The sequence below is a fragment of the Ptiloglossa arizonensis genome, chromosome 2 (genome assembly GCF_051014685.1).
Source record: "Ptiloglossa arizonensis isolate GNS036 chromosome 2, iyPtiAriz1_principal, whole genome shotgun sequence".
In the NCBI taxonomy this organism is placed as follows: Eukaryota; Metazoa; Arthropoda; class Insecta; order Hymenoptera; family Colletidae; genus Ptiloglossa; species Ptiloglossa arizonensis.
The window spans coordinates 15,221,792-15,241,247 of NC_135049.1; the positions used below are offsets into that span (position 1 = coordinate 15,221,792).

At 35.9% G+C, this 19,456-nt stretch overlaps 1 non-coding gene across 1 annotated transcript; it reads left to right on the forward strand.

The window, feature by feature from the left end:
• Positions 1–13,467: 13,467 nt before the first annotated feature.
• On the forward strand, positions 13,468–13,540 carry Trnat-ugu (transfer RNA threonine (anticodon UGU)). Its single transcript has one exon. It is a non-coding gene; the product is annotated as a tRNA-Thr (tRNA).
• Positions 13,541–19,456: the final 5,916 nt, after the last annotated feature.

The following is a 19,456-nucleotide window of genomic DNA, read 5'->3' on the forward strand; positions in this document are numbered from 1 at the left end:
GAACGACGGATCTTGATCGCGCGTACATTTATGCACATCCACGAATCACGTAGGTAGATAAAACGGGCATTTGGCGAGAGGCTGAGAATGTAAATTAGAAATGGACGAAACTGGTCTCCAAGTGAAACGTGAGACGTGTGTAAACCGCGTGATGTATCCACGTGCACATATTTTTCAATGTACGTCGAGTGCAACACCCAAAAGAAAAGAAATACGGGAAACACGACGTGCAAAGTGATTCGAGATTTGAATAATACCTTCCGACAAATTAATCGACTCTCCGGGCTCGCTTGTTGCAAACACACCTGCGTCTCTGTGGAGAACCTCCAAACACCAAGATACCATTGAAAGGGATGGTTGCAGTAAATGCGTTATCCATAACGAGGATCTTGAGGAAAGAGCCGGAATCCAGATTATTCTGAACCATTACGTCCGCAGAGTTAAACGTTTCTTAGTGCACAGTACCGATCACATCGGAGATTTTAATCGTACGTTAAATTGTCGCTAAAATCTCGACTTTGTTACTAAATTGCTCGTACATTGCGCTTGTGCGACTTCTGCACGCTTTCAGAAAGTCTAGTCATCGCGAATAAACACCACTTCTCGATAAATTTCCTCGAACTACTTCACCTACGATTATTCATTATTACTTGTGTATAATTGAATGTACCTTTAAAATAATTGAAACGTAATTTTGTCATTAATCGAGTACGCTTGCGTGTAGATTTCTAAACGAAGAAACGATATTCAACGACAATCGTGCATATATTATAATTTATTATGGAGTCACTGTGGGCATTTTCTTACAATAGAAAAAAAGTAACACACTTTTCAATTTACTTTTATTTTATTTTCTAACTTTCAAATGATACTTTTATTTTATTTTCTAACGTTCAAAGATTACTTTCATTTACTTTTCTAACGTTCATTTTTTCGGTTATTTTCTGAATCCCTTCGAGTAACGCGAACTAAAAATTATAATGTAATTCTATAACGTAATGTGAAAATATCAGGAGACAGATATGCCGAATAAACCATAAAAGGAAAACTTACTAATAATTTTAACACAGTTGACGCTCCTCTAAATATTCGGAATGTTTAATTCATTTTTATTTCAAGGAAATGCTGAAAAACCGATACTGTGTAACTTTTATTTTCAATTCTGAGATAGAAGAAAGAAATATTTAATCGTTTACAAAGTAGGATGACAAAATATTGTTTACCTTGATGGTCTGTTAATTGGTCTGACTAATAGCATCGCCTTCGTAACAGATTCATGCCACAACACTCGTCGATTTTGTATCTTTGATTACGCTCGATAGTACTTCTACTCCGTTACGTAAAAGAGTTTGCAGTTTAACATAACAAAAGCGATAAGCGCACCGTTACGTTACCGTGGTAATTAAGTAATCAATTTATGCTTAATTACTCTAGAAAGAAAAAAATGGCGATATTGCTTAGAACGTGTTCAAAACAATAAATTACATAGCAGGAAGGAATGTACAAATCACACCCCGATATTCCATTGAAAAACATAAATAATAAACCTTCACGAAGAATTATGCAACTGCCATGGGAAGTTCTAACTGACAGATAAATTTGATACACATACAAGAGGCAGAAAAAATACAAAGAAAATATCCTATTTAAAAATTGCATTGTATAAAACCATTCTATTGTAATAAGAAAATATATACTTTTTAGTAGTAATCTTTTATGATACTTTCATATCTTATATGATAATCAGTCTTGACATAAAAGATAAAGATTGTCGGTAAATAACTCGACCAGACAGAATAAAATTAATATGAATCATCGATAGACGGTAGATCGTGTTATATAAATAATGAAATATTATCAACCATTGATAACATACATGCAATATAACTTATTATCGCTTTTTTATGTGCCAATTGACTTAGTTTTGTAACTTATTTTATTCGAATTTGACTTATTTTAAGGGTCTTCGAAGTTAATTTACTCTAAAGAGTTCGTGGATGATACTTAAAATCATTGATGATGTTATAACAGATGAAAAAATAATAGTAACAAATGTATTTTAAGTATAGAATTTGACAATAATTATAATATAAACGAGCACCAAGATTTCGAGCAAATCTTTTACAATCAGTTCCAAAATAAATTTTTCTCAATTTCCATAAATGTCGATTAATTCTCTTCAACTTTTATCGTGATTTGAACGATGAATCTTTCAGAAGATTGAAAAATGGATTGATTATAAAATTCGGATATGTACGTAGATTTAAAACTTTTGAAAATGCGGAAGAAGTTTTTGTATAATTTCTAACTAATTACGCGGTGCTGCTTATTTATGTGCATATAGATGTAGTGGAGAGTAAAGTAAAACACGAGAAGAGTACTTTAGAGTACCAAAACAAGTATCCAGATAAAATTCTTCAAAGCATCAAAGTGAAATTACGTTAGAGAGTGTCAAAGAGTGTACATAGAGCGAAGACGATAGTTTTACACTGTTAATGAGTTATTTAACCCCTTTTTAAACGCGATCGTGCTTCTCGAAGAAGTTTTCAGTGTTATCGATATCGTTTAATTCAGAGATAGAGTTTAATGCGTAGTGTTTATAGTGATGTATTAGGTGGACCGGAAAGTAATGTCGTTTCTGCGCATGTCACTATTTGATTGTCATTTGTCAGCTCATTGTGTACATTAAAGTCGTAGCAAAGACATTCTGAGGTTATAGTGACTTGTTTAGTTGTAAATAATTAAATTTAAAATTTTTCTTTACAATTTTGGGTGAAATGGCCAGCCAAATACCAGAAGAGGTACATATCCGGCATTGCATGCTTTTTGAGTTTCGCAAGGGTAGTAACGCAACAGTTGCTACCAAAAACATTTGCGATGTTTATCCAAATGCATTAGACGTTCGTAAATGCCAAAGGTGGTTTTCCAAGTTCAAATCCGGTAATTTTGATCTTTCCGACTCGTATCGATCAGGAAGACCAACAACGTTAGACAATGACGTGTTAAGTGCGGAAGTGGAAGCAAATCCGTGTCAGACAATCGAGGAATTGTCAAACAGTCTTAACCAACCTTGGTCGACCATCCAAGAACATTTGCAGCAGATTGGGAAAGTAAGCAGAGCAGGTGTTTGGGTCCCGCATAATCTGTCCGAAGAGAACAAGGCTAACCGATCCACCACATGCAACTTATTGCTTCAACGGCACAATACAGAAGCGTTTTTTGATCGCTTGATCACCGGAGATGAAAAGTGGGTTCTTTATGATAATCCAAAACGCAAAAGGCAGTGGCTCTCTCCAAATGAATCGCCACAAAGTACTGCTAAGCCAGGTTTACACCCCAAAAAGGCCCTTTTGTGTGTTTGGTGGAGTATTCGCGGCGTTGTTCATTTTGAAGTGCTGAAACCTGGACAGACTGTGAATGCAGACCTTTACTGTGAACAATTAGATCGTGTAAATAAATCTTTAATTGAAAAGTGGCCAGCGATTGTCAACAGAAAAGGCGTTATTCTGCAAGACGATAATGCAAGACCGCACTGCGCAAGACGAACCTTGGCAAAAATTAATGAATTGGGGTGGGAGGTACTGCCTCACCCACCATACTCGCCCGATGTTGCACCATCGGATTTCCATTTATTCCGATCGCTTCAACACTTTCTAAGTGGCAAAAGATTTGCAAATTTGGATGATATTCAAAATGCCATCTCTGTATATTTTACTCAAAAACCAATTGATTTTTATCGATCCGGCATTGAAAATTTGCACACTAGAAGGCAAAAGGTTGTTGATAATGAGGGTGATTATATCATTGATTAAAAATGAAAACTCGTTAAAAATTTATGTATTTGAATTTAATGTCGGGAAACGACATTACTTTCCGGTCCCCCTAATATTTTGTCGTGTAATGTTGTCGTAAAATGATGTATTTTCACTGTTTGAAAACTCGACACGGAATGTCACTTCTCGTGCGTGTTTTCCACTTTATGTGTTCGATTCGGCGTCTTATTGGCTGATTTAACTATTTACTGACTAACAAAAATTACTCGACACTGATCACATTCCACTTACTCGAGATACTTCCTTTAACTTCCTTGTCACACAACCTAACTCACATATCGAATGAAAGTGCTTGTTAAAATTGGATGGATTTTAAAATTATCGTCGATTAACATTTTCGCGTGATAATTGTACACGTTACACCTAACTCAACATTGTAAACGCGTAAAATCTCCAGTAGTATATTATTATTTCTAATAATGCTTTCAGTCAAACTGATAGACAAAACAGTAATATAACCAAGAGAAAAGGTAATGTTTAACAAAATGTAAATTTTAGTCTGTACGAAGAAGCAGTAAATCGGTTTTTCGATTATTATAAATCACCACAAAATTATATACTATTACATACTGACGAAACAAAATCGATGAAAGTACAGAAGAAAAATAACGAATAACGAAAGTCTCGAACTAAAGCTATAATTTGAAGATAAATTGAGAAAACAGTGTCGACGAGTGGGTCAATGTCGATTACCGGGTATTTTAAACATTGACATGTTTTAAAAATGTCACTGTACCGAGCACACGGTATTCCTATCACTCCCGATATGTAGCTCGATTCTCTACATTGGCCCGAAACACGATACTCGATTTAGTTCGGGCAATGTAACCTAATAAAACTTTTATCGAATATTCAACTTGTACAGCGTATCGAATCTCTTGATGTACCCCTTATACGTCACCGAGCTGTAAAGTCGTTCGTCAGAGTAATCCACCGATTGCTCAAAAGAGGTGAATTCAGCGAAATAGGAACTCCGTTATACGATACTTCGTCACGGTGAGCGTAAATCGTGGAGAAAAGTTCCCCGCGAGTTGTGCCAGAAACTACGAGAACTTTCTTGATTTTCATTACGTGTCGTTGTATCAATGTGATCCCGAGCTCCGTGAGCGTCACAACTCGGAGTCAGCATCGTTTCTGCATAGAAAGCGATAACACCTCTACGGAACAATGGTCGGCGCAGTGAAACGGTCTATCTGGGACGAGGATCGCGCGGAAGAAGCTGCAAGAATAGGACAAAGGTCCTAGATCACTTCTGGTACACGGTACCGGTGGAAGAAGCCATCCGTTAAAGTTTATATTCCACACTCGACGCTTCCTACGCCACCGGAACTGCAGTGTTCTTGACGATATACGTACGGCTGCCATAAGTCACGGTGCTGCACGACTGGTATTTTCTACCCACCTTACTGCGTATTTCAACTGGCGGCCACCTTTCCATAAAAGAAACGAGAGCTCCGTATTATTAGTATATATTAACTTCGTCGCGTTACCACTTTCTCTCTCTCTCTCTCTCTGACAATTGTGAATTTGTGTTCAGGATCATCCGTCAGCCGCTTCGTCAATATTATTTCGTTGAAAGTGCGCGCACGAACAATCAAAACCGGACGAATTAACCATAAAAAACAACCGTCGCAGAAACACTTTTTCCTTCAAAGCCTCTTTGATACTCGATCGATTTTTTTCATTTTTCAAGCGAGTGTCGTTTGTACGTACATTTTTCATCGTGGTAATATTTAAAGAGAAGAATACCACTGCTAAGTTGTGCCATTTTGGAAATCATTGGATCGTTTATTACGATATTGTTGATCGATTTATTTAGAGAACGCGATTCAACGAAGGAAACGTTCATTGAAACAAATTTCATTTTATAAGACATTGTTTACACGTTCTTCAATATCGTGCCGCTGGTACTTCTTTGTTAAGTTTTCAATGTTTAAACGATAACTTGGACGAGGTAGTAAGTATTTATGTCGTGACACTTACAGATTTTATCTCGTCGTTACAATAATTACTCTTGAAAAACCCCTGAATGGCGAGATTCTTACGTTTCGAATATCAACAGATAGATATAAGTAAACTGAAAACAATCGTATCGTACAGTGTCAAAAAGTGGACTTGTGCTTTTGGAAATAATGATTTCGTTTGTTTCATTCGTTCGTGGTCTACACTTAAGTGTTCGTACGCACGTTATTGCCCAAAAAGGATCTAATTCCCGTAAATGGATAAATAAATTCGTACACGGTAAATTTCTTTCTATTTGTCGATGGTCCTTGAAAAAGTCTACCGACCAATGATAACAAACGGATGCTACGGGACCGTGATTGAGATTTAATTAAAATTCCTGTGTATAATAGATGAGAATCTCGTCCGTATTCTTCTGGGCCACGCGGGAAAGAAGCACGAAACTTGGCAAGGTTCATACAGAGAAAGCAATTAGCGTTTACCTGATCTCTCTTTGTGCATCCGACAACTCCTGTTCCGAGCACGCTGCTCTCCGATTATACAGATAAATTGCAATCGATACGAAGTTGTTAGTAGACAAGTACACCATAAAAGTGCAGGTTTGAGCCCTACCCGTTCGAGAGGGGATCGAAAATGAAGATCTACATCGCTGAACCTTTTTCTCTCGAAACGATCGAGGGTTTCACTCGAGCAATTAATGCAACGATGACCCTTTATTTTCGATTGCTCCTTCTCGGCGATTAAGTCTTTAGAATCATTTGAAGCTTCCCGCCGTTAACTTCTACGAAATACGAATTATCCGGAAATTATTTAAAATTTTCTCCTTGCTCTATCAAAGTGACGTTTGAAATCGACGATTATTGAGGTAATTGGCGATTACACGAATATTTATATCGGTTCCGTTAAATTTAATTACACGCATTTCTCTAATATGATATCGATTCGAGCGAGTCGGGTTATCCTCGATGTCGGCGTACAGTTTTAAATTTTCCTCCATGCGTAACGTGATTTTGTCGAACGCGATATAAAACCGAATTATCTACTCTTGTTCCGAAAATACGCTTTTCATTTCCATCCCGTTGCACGGAGAACGAAGTCTCCGGAGTCTCCGAAGTTTCCGCGAGTTTTAATTTTCTTCTCGGATATCATTGTTCTTAAGAATCTTAAAAAAATGACAGGTGTGTCGATTCGTTGTTCAATAATCCAATTCCCAATTATTGAGACTTTACGAGACATTGATCATTTTCACTGAATGACTAACATCAAATACAACGACGAGAGGGACCATCGAACAGTACAATTATGTGACACTATAGGTGTTGGAGAACTATGTAACTTTATAGGTGTTGGATAACTCGACAACTGAACGTGCAGGTGTGATCACTTTGCTTGTACAGTTTTACTATATGCAAATCGCTGTAGAGTGCTTACATGTGCTGAGATAAAGCCTCGATAAAATGACTAATCACGACACGAAACCATTATCGGTACCTTTCGTTCTTAAAAAAGATCAGACGCGCGTAAATAAGAAAATGCATTTTCCAAAGTGCATTATACTTTTCTCAAGCTAAAATAGAGTATCGTGCAGCTCTGAGAAATTATCAAAGCGCCAACCGACTGCATCGCTAGTCTGGTTTTACTAGGTATATGCAAATCGTTGTATTATGCTTATACGTGTGAGATAAGGTCTTGCTAAAATAATTAACATTGACAAAGGATGGTTCAACATCTCCATTCGTAATATAACAATATCGTAGATCAGATGCATGGAAATAGAAAAATGCATTTTCCAAACTGCGTAACAGTCTTCTCGATCTGAAATAAAGTGCAACGAAATTCTGAGGAATTATTAAACCTCCAACCGACTGCATCTCCTGTCTGGTTTTACTCTATGCAAATTATGCAATACGTTACATTGTGTTTGTACCTGTAAAGTAGGGTCTTGACAAAATAATTAATTTTAATAAGAAACCTTTGCGAACATTCCCCATCCTTGAGGTAAGTTAGAGAGTAAATATGAAAATGCATTTTCCAAACTACGTTGTACTTTTCTCGAGCTAAATTCGTATCGCGCAGCTCCGAGAAATTATCAAAGCCCCGGTCGGATGCATCGGTTTCACCAGTTATATGCAAATCGCTGTTTATGCTTATACGTGTGAGATAAGGCCTTGATAAATTGATCAATATTGACGGAGATCCATTAACAACAGTCCCCATTCGTACGGCAGGTCAGAGGCGCGTAAACAGGAAAATGTAATCTTCTCCGAACTACATTATAATTTTTTTTTCCTACGAAATAGGGTACCCCGAAGCTTTGAGGAATTATCAAAGGCAAAACCGACTGCATCGTCGGCCCCTCGATAATCCAAACAGGAGAAGGTACATACACGAAATAGCTGGTCCCGTGGAGGTAGGACAAGGAAATTCCCACAGCCATTCGCGTGTGGTGTCTCGGCTGATAATTAGGTATCGATTTCCACGTGCCTCCGAGAATGCCTGCAATAATCGACTTCACGCGTTCCACTATCTCCGCTGTTGACCCTGCCACTCAGAATGGAGCTATTTGCTGGCATTTTTCGAACCGTTCGCCCGCAAGTCGTTCGAATCCCCTATCCTACATCCATTAATCATGAAACACGAGCATAGGATCGCGGGGCGTGTCGCGGAAATGAGGCAAGAATACCGTGAAAGAGCCACCGTATAATTCACTGGCGAATTTCCAACCGGAAAATATCTACGAAGGAAAAAGATTCGTAACGCAATCACGGATTAACGCGATTGCACGAGACTGTGGATTAACGTCGATTTCCTCCGATCATCCCCGATATCTGATGGATTTTCAGAACCTTGGCATTGGAACGATTTTCACGTTTAGTTTTACTTCGTGAAACACGTTGCACGGCTACAGAGTTGCAGCAGATGCGTCTACAGAATCGGTATATGACGTTGCTCGTCGATCGTTTGTAAAACTGCATCTTAGAAGTCCCCGCGAGGTTTGTACGAGTGAGTATAAGAAAAGAACAATTTACTTCCGTTTCGAACGTAAATTTGATAATTGTGTAAACAATTCCTAACCGGAGTCGAATCAAAGTTCGTGGATCGTTTCAAAATATAGCTGTACTATATTATGACGTATTTCGTCCTTTTACTATTAAACATTTTTTAATTTTTCTCGTATTGTAATCACGAGACTACGTGACGGTTGAAAATTTTGCGAAACACCAGATAGTATTTATTTCGATCCGACTCGTCTATTTACAGATTAGAATGGTTTTGTACCCTTAATCTAATAGATAACAATATATTTATTTAGAGTTTAAATGGGTCACCTTATACAATCTTACGATATAAAAACCATTTTTCTATTTTGGTGTCTGGAAAATATAGTAAAACTACGTCAACTCGTAAAATCTGATAAGATTAAATAAAAAAGAAAGTATCGACAGCAGAACTTGATACAATTTTTCTAATTTACAATCATCGTTCTACATTTTACAATGAATGAAATAATTCCAAGAAAATTTTTATCAATGATAGATCATCGACATTCCCTCAGATATCTTTCTCTTTGTAAGTTAAAAATTAAGAAGGTTTTCATAGAGCAGTCACATGATTTAGTTCGTCAAAATAATTATCGAGTGACTCCAAAATTCTCGATTGATCATTAAGTCGCAAAATATTTCCACACCCATTCTATTATCTATATTTGATTCTAACAAATATTCTATCACGCAATGTATCAGTGAACAATTTCTTACGTGAAACGGTCAGAAGGTAAATATCAAGTATTTTAAGCACAGACTGGAGGAATCTTATGCAAAACAGGTGAGAATGGCAGGGCTCGCGATGAACAGTAATCATTCTCGAGAATTTTAATTATTTGCACTGCACCGTCCATCGATAGTGCCGATCTCTGGTAACCGTTGTAAACTTGCCAATGATTCTCAATTATGTAACTATCTGCACCGTCATTAAGCTCGATCCGATGATCTGTTTCGTGAGGTTGCGGAACACGCTTGTTACGCATGTAACAGTAAACACACTTGACCATGCAATTAATCCAAACTGTTATCGTCATCCACCACGTTGTATGACACATTCCAGTTCTCACTACGTCGATTTGGACCTCGTAATAGAACAAATACATTGCATTAGAGGACATAACTTTCTGACACTATAATTTACTTTAAACGAACTCCTGAGATTAGGAGTGATACGATATATGATGAGAATTGAAAATAAACTATAAGTTATTGGCTTCATTTATATTTGTACAATCGTTTATAATTTCACTCTCTTAAAAAGGGCTATCTCCATTGAACGAAACGTAGAAACGAACCTGTTTAGCTGTAAACAATGCTCGCACGCTCGTAAAACGTATAATTTCCGCTATGTTTCAACGACATTGTTTGATTCGAAACAAAGAAAATTTCATAAAATATCACATGTTATTCGTTTTATTGTTGAATCGAGAATTGTGGTGATTTTGGTTACGTTCAATAATTAACAGATGTAACGAAAAATTTGCTAACAAATACGATGGAAATGTATTATTATCGTCATTTCTATTATCCTTAAGAACAATAACCGAAAGGTTATTGTTTTGAAAAATTAAATACGATAAAAAAAAATATATTTTTAATCAAATATTGAACCGTACAGACTTGTTCAAATCGAAAAGTTTTGTTTCAAAAAATTAACAACGAAGAAAGAACGAAAGAATATTTTAAGTTGCAGCACCGACAGCTTCAATCGTGAGAATATTTTTAAACAGTATTGAAGAATGAATTAAATTTGCATTTTCTTCGAATAATTTTTCGATATTAGATTTTCATATATTAATCAAAGATTTTTAAATGTAGTTTAATGTGTAAGAAAAGTTATGTAATCTTAAATTATTTTATACCAAGGTACCATCTCCATCGACGCGTCAATTCATTCACAAAACACGATCATAATAGCTGATTGAATAATTCTAGCCGCACTATATGTTTCAAAAAAAGGAATCGATACAAGCCTGAAATAAACTGGCAAAATAGCAGGGTGGAAATTTCTACGGTGACATATAATAGGCCGTGACCCTGGCTTAATTAAATGCTAATTAGTTCGCGATCGTGCATTCGGCATTCCGAGCGTAAAAACTTTCAAGGTAAGTGTGATAAAAATGCGATCAGGGTAAAACTTGACGTGACGTCCAATCGTTTACCGTCTTGAAACGTTGCTGCGCTTATCGTATTACTGTTTAAATATAACCGATTTACCTTAAATTCTCTTTACGATACTCCAAAGAAATTGAAACTGAATCGGAGCGCAACGAACGATTGTACAAATGAATCAACCGTTCGAGAAACCAACAGCCAAAAGTTTATTGAAAAGAAAACTATTTCACGCAAATACGGATAAATTTTTAATATTCTTTCACCTTGCGTCAAAACTGTTATACATTTGGCTAAGAATTACACAGAAAATATATTGCAGCCATTGAACAAAGTTAACTTTCTTCAGTTATTTTAAATATTCTACATCAGGGAAGTAACTGCTAAAACTATAAATTTAAATTTGTAATTTATACAATTTAATTGCAAACTTGAAATCGCAATTGCAGTTAATTCCATTCTGTCGAGTTTACAAGATGACACGAGGAAAATACAGGAAATACATAAAATAGAGAAAGAAAAGATATGTAGGTTACACAGATGTGTACATCAACCCTGATAATATAATTTTAAACGATAATCCCGTTTCTATCGTAAAATCGATAAGACACGAAACATGCAGATACACATCCACAAATTGACATTTAACCCCTCTCGTGTAATTAGCAAACTGCCATGCGCAATATTATCGGTGTTCTTTTTCGCAATTTGGTTTTAACTCGCGCGATCCAGTGCGCTGGAACTTCACCCAACTCCTATTATTCCCGCTGAAACTGCGGAACTTCCGTCTGTCTAACACGGCGGCCCGTTAGAAAGGAAAATTCACATTCGAAACATCTGCGGTTGCTTTTTCTGGCTATCGTTACAATTAACTTTTAAGACCAACGCCACCTGTCCGTTCCTCCGCGCGGAAGAAGCCAAACCGGAAAGCTCGCGAATACCGATTAGCGGTGAGAATTTTCGACCAGAAGGGAAACCGTTTTACGCGTAATTTTCTCGACGATGCCGAGTCACGGATAGCAATTGCTTCGCGAACCAATGTCGCAGAAACTAAAACAACCGCAATTGCTGGTGGATTAAGCGTTACTATAATATTTGTATTCGCCCGCCGTTCTTTTGATCGTTGCGTGCTCTCGTATGAAAATAAGAAATCGTTGGAAACGTTAATAGATAAGCCGCTGCACCGCTGCACCGCTGCACCGTTGCACCGTTGCAGAATTAATAGGAAAATAAGAGATAATTATCATATTTACGAAAAATGTTCAAATTATGCTAAACAGTGAACGAGCTTGTATCAATTTTCAATTATTTTCTGCTTTAAATAATATTATTTCGAATAATAAAATAATAAAATTGGTTCTTACAAATTATGGTACTCGTACTAAAAATCAGACAAGTCTCGTTTTAACTCCAAATTTCTAATCAACACAAAGAATCTAAAGCAACGTAAGTGACCATGATATGTCATTGATAGTATTATACTACTCGCCAATCTTTCTTCTTTGTATTCTAATCTTTCCCTCCAATTTTCATAATTCTCACACGATGAGCATCAATTCATAGACTGGTGTGAGTCAACTTGCGTAATCTCGAGATACTACTATCCGATTGTAATAACGATAAAAAAACAACAAAACTACATTTCAGATAACGGAAAATAAAGAATTATAAACGTCAACAGAAGTGAACGTAGTAAGATTAATCACTTTTCAAATCCTTGAGTTTGATAGAATATGGAAATTGTACAGTTCAATCAAAGAAACTGATAAGATCTTTAAATCAGCACAAAAGATCAATAAAAAGTATGGCAATTATCGGTTGATTACGCTTTAAAAGTTAGTGAAAGAATAATCCTTTTTTTTTTCAAATATTTTGTTGTGTTTTGAGACAAACGATGAAGAAAGACACTCTAATTTTAGTCTAACTAACTATAAAAAAAGATTCTCTGCTTTTAATATAACAGACAATGAAATAAAAATCTCTCTAATTTTAGTCTCATAAACGATGAAAGAAGAGCTCTAATTTTAATCTGACAAAAAGTTCTGACAATATGTAACATAGTACCTACTTTTAAATATCAAAATGTAAAATCGAAAAGAGTGCACATCAATTAAGCATTGATGTAGGGTTAGTAGAAATTACTATAGAACAAAATATTAATTAAATTGTTACAGAACTGGTTAGATATTTATCTAGAAGCAAATATTTAATTAAAATGCTAGTAAAACGAGTTCCTAATAAAATTAAAGCATTCATAGTATTATTAATGTAAAATGTACATACACTATTTATATAAAATCGACAAAGTTTCGTGTAAAGAAATTCAATTAAATCGAGTCTTGTATTTTTCGTTTTCAAACGAAAAGCTGATTGTGAAGGGCAATGTAAATTCGTAGTATAGGTGATTAATGATTAAAATGAGTATAATATTATATTAACAAGGTAAGCAGCTGAGGTCCTGGATCCTGAGCAGCCAGGACATATCCAGACGTGCAAAAGAAAAAGAAACTTCAACAGCCTCCATAGCTCAGGGGTTAGAGCACTGGTCTTGTAAACCGGGGGTCGAGAGTTCAAATCTCTCTGGAGGCAAATTTTTTTCAACGACCACCATACCTTTCGTACTTTTGATGATACTATCAGCCATGTACGTTTCGCGATAAGAAAACTGTGTAAACTGAAATTGTACATAAAAGTAGAATAAAACCTACCTCCTACTGTATCGCCTACATAAATTTAATTTTAATGCCAGCATTCCAAACCTCGCGATTACAAGGCTTTACTTTAACCCTGTTAATAAAACATTTATTATTTAATATTTTAATTTTCCCTGTAATATCCTCATATGAAATTATTGTTGAATTAAATCGGTAAATTCATGATAAATTACATGTTTGTAATATTTCGATTCAAATAAAAAAAATAATTACCAAATGTTTAATTTCTTACATCTATTTTTAATTCAAACTTAATTTTTCGCCAATATCTAATCAAGATTCGTACAGGTGCCGTCGAAAAAAATTCAATGAATTTTCACCATCACCTCTAGGTCCTTTTTCCTTAATTTTCATTTCACTAAAACGTTCACAGCTTTCTAACGAAGTGTATCTTTTTGTTCACGTTTTAGGTGGCAGCAATATCGAAGGAGTATCGGGTAAGGAACCGATAAATTCAAGTAACAAAGGCCAAGAAAGTTGAATTGTAAATTGCTTTGACGCAAAGTGCTTTAGCATTGTTATAAGACTCCCGTCTGAGCCCAGTTTGCTCGATAATATAAAGGTTTCCTATATCCTCCGATACGTGCTAGAAATTATAGAGAATTTTCAAACACATCGTTCGGTTCTCGTTGAAACAGAATCGCTCACGGCACGGCCACGATATTACCATCTTGTAAATTTAACAAGATATGAGATATATCTGCTTCCCTTCTGTGTCGAAGAGAATTCAAACAATACGTTTTACGGTTTAAGCGATCGATGTTACAAAACTCAATGTTTAAAAATAAAACGAATGAAACTAAATGCATAACAAATTATTTTTTCTCTCGATTACGATAGCAACTACATACGAGTAATTGAAATTCAAGAAATGTGTCTATCATCAAATTACATGTTTTATGTTGCGTTACTGGATAATGTAACGTGTAATGAACAAATAATTCACATTTTTCTTGTCGACATTGTAAAATTATATGTAAAACACAGTACAATTTTTTGATAATATAATACAACGCGTAATACAATCAAAGATATCTTATTATGATTATTGCATCTGCGCTCAAAAATATAGATTCATTTTAAAGTGACTCTGGATCTCGAAAACCGTAACCACCAAAAAAAGGTGATCTTTATCGTATTATTCTTGTGCTCTCCGAAGAAACATTTCTTTCTCAGACATTTTCTCGTATCGTTTGAATCACCGGAGATATAGTTTATTTTAAGTTCTAACATTAGGTGAGCCACCCTGTTATAATATACTCTTTGTATGGAACCGTTTTAGGTGAATCGTAGATTGCAGGCAATCTTGATAGACAAATATCGTCTGAAACAAATATCGATATACGAAAGTAAAATGTTCTTCTTCTCTTTAAATTATATTCAATGCGGTGATTGTATGTCGAGAAATATATGTTAAATTGAAACGATGAAATAACACAGTAATTTCATACTGCTATTAAATACTTATGAAATCACCATTATTAACGGTCTAAATGCGACTGGTGAAACTAATAGCGATTATTAACTATAATAATAATAGCAATAACAACAGTAATAATAATTCTACTGTGCTATAACTAATAGCACTGCGAATAGAAGACAAGAACCAGAGGAAACAAGAAACTGGAGCGCAACGAATTAACCACACTGATACAAGTGCAATTACAGTTTTCTCGCAGAAGAAACAAAATTCTTTTTTACCATCGCTAAACTAAGCAACAAATTAGAATCAATAAGCTTCCACAAATGCTATTTACGAAACGTATACATTTTCGAAATTAATTTTCACGAAAGCCTCGCGAAGAGTGTACGAAACTTTTAACCCGATAGGATTCGCAATCGTAATTTTCCAAAACTAATCTACCCTTCTTCCTACAATCCATTTGGTATATACGATCTTTCGTACAAAAGTTAATCAAAGTCAAGTAGATCCACACGTACTCTTTCATGAAAAAGAAAACTCGAACGAACGAAAGCTTCATGAAACACGCGAACAGATACACACATGCGAAGCACGTACAATGACATAAATTGGAGGTGTAACCGCGTACGCATCCACGAATCAGCGTAACCGGAAACTGCGTGATTCGAAGACACGTTGCATCTACTTATACGACGTTAATTACGAAGTAGGTTTCGCGGTACAATGTCTGCCGATTTAAATAAATCGCTGACTGTAAGAGAAATCGTGGAAAATCGACAGAATCGCATTAGACGGTTAATATCGCAACCTGATCAAAACGTTTTGAAATTCATTCATTGAGCGAGCCGGGGAACCGCTGGAACCGTGAGGGTTAATTTAATACGAAGTATGTAACGCAGTTTCTCGGGAATCCAGCAAATTTCGGTCCAGTTTCGCCAGCGACCCGGCATGGCCCGGATGCCGCGGTCTCTGATACGTGGTTAGAAATTAAAGTGAAATTCGCATTAGTTTGCTTTCCACGCGGTCGAAAACGAAAGATTCCCTCGCTCAGACCCGCTGATATTAGTCTAACGAAGCTGTAGTCACCTAACTCGGAAATCCTCGGTGACGAGGTCTACGGAGAAAACGGTGTGCCACGTTACTCGGTAAATCGTTTAATTCGAAATCCACTATCAAAACGGTACGTGTATTTGCAAAGAACGAAAAACTCGTCAAAGCGTTACAGTACCGTGATAATCTGGACCCGAAAATTTCGAAATTACAACTCTCGCGAGGAAACTGAACAGCAATTTTCTGAAAATATATATCTAGAGTATATTTTTTACTTCGAATTCGATTAACGCGATGATTCTACTTTTCTTTTTTAATAGAAATCCCGATCACGCGGATTACGCGATGGAGGAGTCTCTTTCGTTCATCGTTTTCTGATATGCATACCTAAGGTAGCCAAATTAAATTTATAATAAATATTGAACAAGTCAAGACACGATCAAGAAATCAACACAATGTATGTGGTCAAGTACAGTCGTGTAGTAACAAAGAAAATAAACGAAGCAGTAACAAAAGAAATAAATATGCGAAAACCGAGTACAAATTAGAATCGGTGAGTAAATACAGGTGTATGAGAATAAATAAATTAAATGAAACAATCAAACAGAAAAAAAGAAATTAAAGATTGGTTGCCAGTACTGACCACCGCCTTTCAGCAATCAGCACCGGCCACCGAGGGCTCAACCATTATCCATGATAGTTTATGGAGGACCCAGGTGCTCGAAAGGGAGACATCCGTCCACCTCGGACGTTCCCGCGAGAATGAAATTTTCGGCAACCGGGAGCTCTATATATACCCCCGATGAAGTGACTGACAGTTACTTCCTTTGCTCGATCTAATCGCATATTTCAACTAATTGACGTTTTAAACCATTATATCTACTAGAACATTGTTAAGAATTGTTTAAACTATAGTCCTACGACGTTTGTTAATAATTATGATAGATAAATATCAAGATATCGCGAAATCAGTGAAGGCAAACGGTTTCAGTGAATATTTGTTCATCCACGAGATTGTTAATAACATTTACGCATATTCCGAATATCAATGTTACAATATGCATCTTAAGTTAAGAATTGTTTAAATTATAGTCCTACGACGTTTGTTAATAATTATGATAGATAAATATCAAGATATCGCAAAATCAGTGAAGGCAAACGGTTTCAGTGGATATTTGTTCATCCACGAGATTGTTATTAATATTTACGCATATTCCGTATATCGATGTTACAATATGCACCTTATTCGTGCATTATAAACGATTGATTTACCTATAGAAATTAATTTTAATCGAGGTAAAGACACGTTTTTTTAAAGTTCTAAAATTTAAAAAAAAGAACATCTCTCTCTCTCTCTCTCTTTCGCGCGCGCGAAATAAACCACATAGAGAGAAATGGATACACCTCGTGTCCTTGGACGTACCCAGACAATATCCATGGATCCTATATCGTCCAACGGAAACCGTGTCCGCGCGTGCGGAACGATTTTCATCGCTCGATGGATTAGGGCCGGACCGGAACGGTTTGTTGATTTTCCCCCGTCGAAAACGACGACGATTTGTCCGCAAACATTTGGCTACCCAAGCTATGGTACTCCACAGATCCGTTCGTTCCCATTTTTCCTTCCAAGCCGCCCCATATTCCCTTGCCTGTAGCGCTGCCTTTACCACCTTCCCCTCTGATGGTCCATGGAGCGGTACATGGCGATTAAACACGGCAAAAATGGAGCACAGGGGTACGCTTTCTAGTCATTCCCCGATTTGCAGACGTTGCCCAACAACGTTGTACGTCGGTTGTTTATACTGGAACCAACGCCCCCGGTGGCTTCGTTTCTCCTCTCCTTCTGTGTTTATCGAATTAATGATTCACGATCCAAGGTACCTGTTCCTCCCTCCTCGAAAACTTGTCTCAAGGGGATAACCACGAAAGGAGAAAAATTAAAAACTTTTCTTTCGCGTCTTTCGAAGAGTGTAAGTATTCAAACGTACGGTTAATTAACACTCAAATTTACGAAACTCGATGGATTTCAGATTTCCTGTTTAAAGTTACATAAATCGTAAATATTATTTTTGCGACTATTCGTATTGAATTTGATATTTAGATTGTAATTTATTGTATTTCCCTCCCGATTCTTTAATTTCGAACATCCGTACGGAGTGTACCTACGTTTATATGTTTATTCGTGTAACTGTGAATGATAATAATCATAATCGCTGTACAATTTTCCGTATCACGATTCGACAAATGCGTCATCTATACTTTTTTCATGCATGGAAAATACTGAGAATTTTACCTACGTGGCAATATCCCGTCTTGTTTAAAGCACTTTTTCATTTTGTAGAGAATTTTAATTTTAATTCACGAACGAAGAAGGATCGAGATTAATGTTTCAAAATAAATTCGTAAAGTGATTTTTGAAATTGGAGAAAATAACGAAATTGTAGAATATTTTCGATACCGTGTTAGGTGACACGTAGGCAATACCTGGCAGGTGTAAATGTGATTACCGAATTTGAAAAAACTCACATTCCGTTTTTCGCAAGTTATTTATTACAAATAGCTAAAGATCTCTTCTTGTTTTTTTATTATTTATAAGGTTGCAAGAGGTGAGCAAAAATTGTAATAATTGATATCGTTTTACGTAAGGAATCAAAATTTCAAAACATCAGTTCGAACGCGCATGAAATTGGAAGAGGAAATTGAGCATGACGCATAGCGCATGAATAATAAATCAGACACGTTGCTAGAATTTGCTTAGATAACATTATCATCACCAGTGCTATGGTAATTACTGTGTAATAATGTAATTAGGTAATCGCTAACAAGATCGATATACAATTTGCCGAGTACAATTACCAACAATCTATTATCAATTTAATTATTGCAAATCGTTGTTATGTTTGACAAACAACATTACGTTCGAATGATAACCGTTCATGATTTCCGTTCTATTCATTGTTTCCACGTAACAAAACTCTTGTCAAAACAGCTTCTTAAAGCATGAACATTCATTAAAATAATGATCATCCAACTTGTAAAATATATAATTAATAAACTGAAAAATGAAATACAATATTATTGTTATACTAATATTACACATATACGTATGTATAAATATTTCGCGTAATATTATAAAATATTGGGAATTCTATTGCATTAAATGCAATAGAAAATCAGTACCTTAATATTTCTATGTTAAGGTGATAAATTGTTTTTACCTTTAAGATCATTTTTTCTAAGAAGTCACAAAAATATCTTTTTACCAAATATTATGAAATGATGTATTCATGTATGAAATTAAAACATGTATGTATAAGA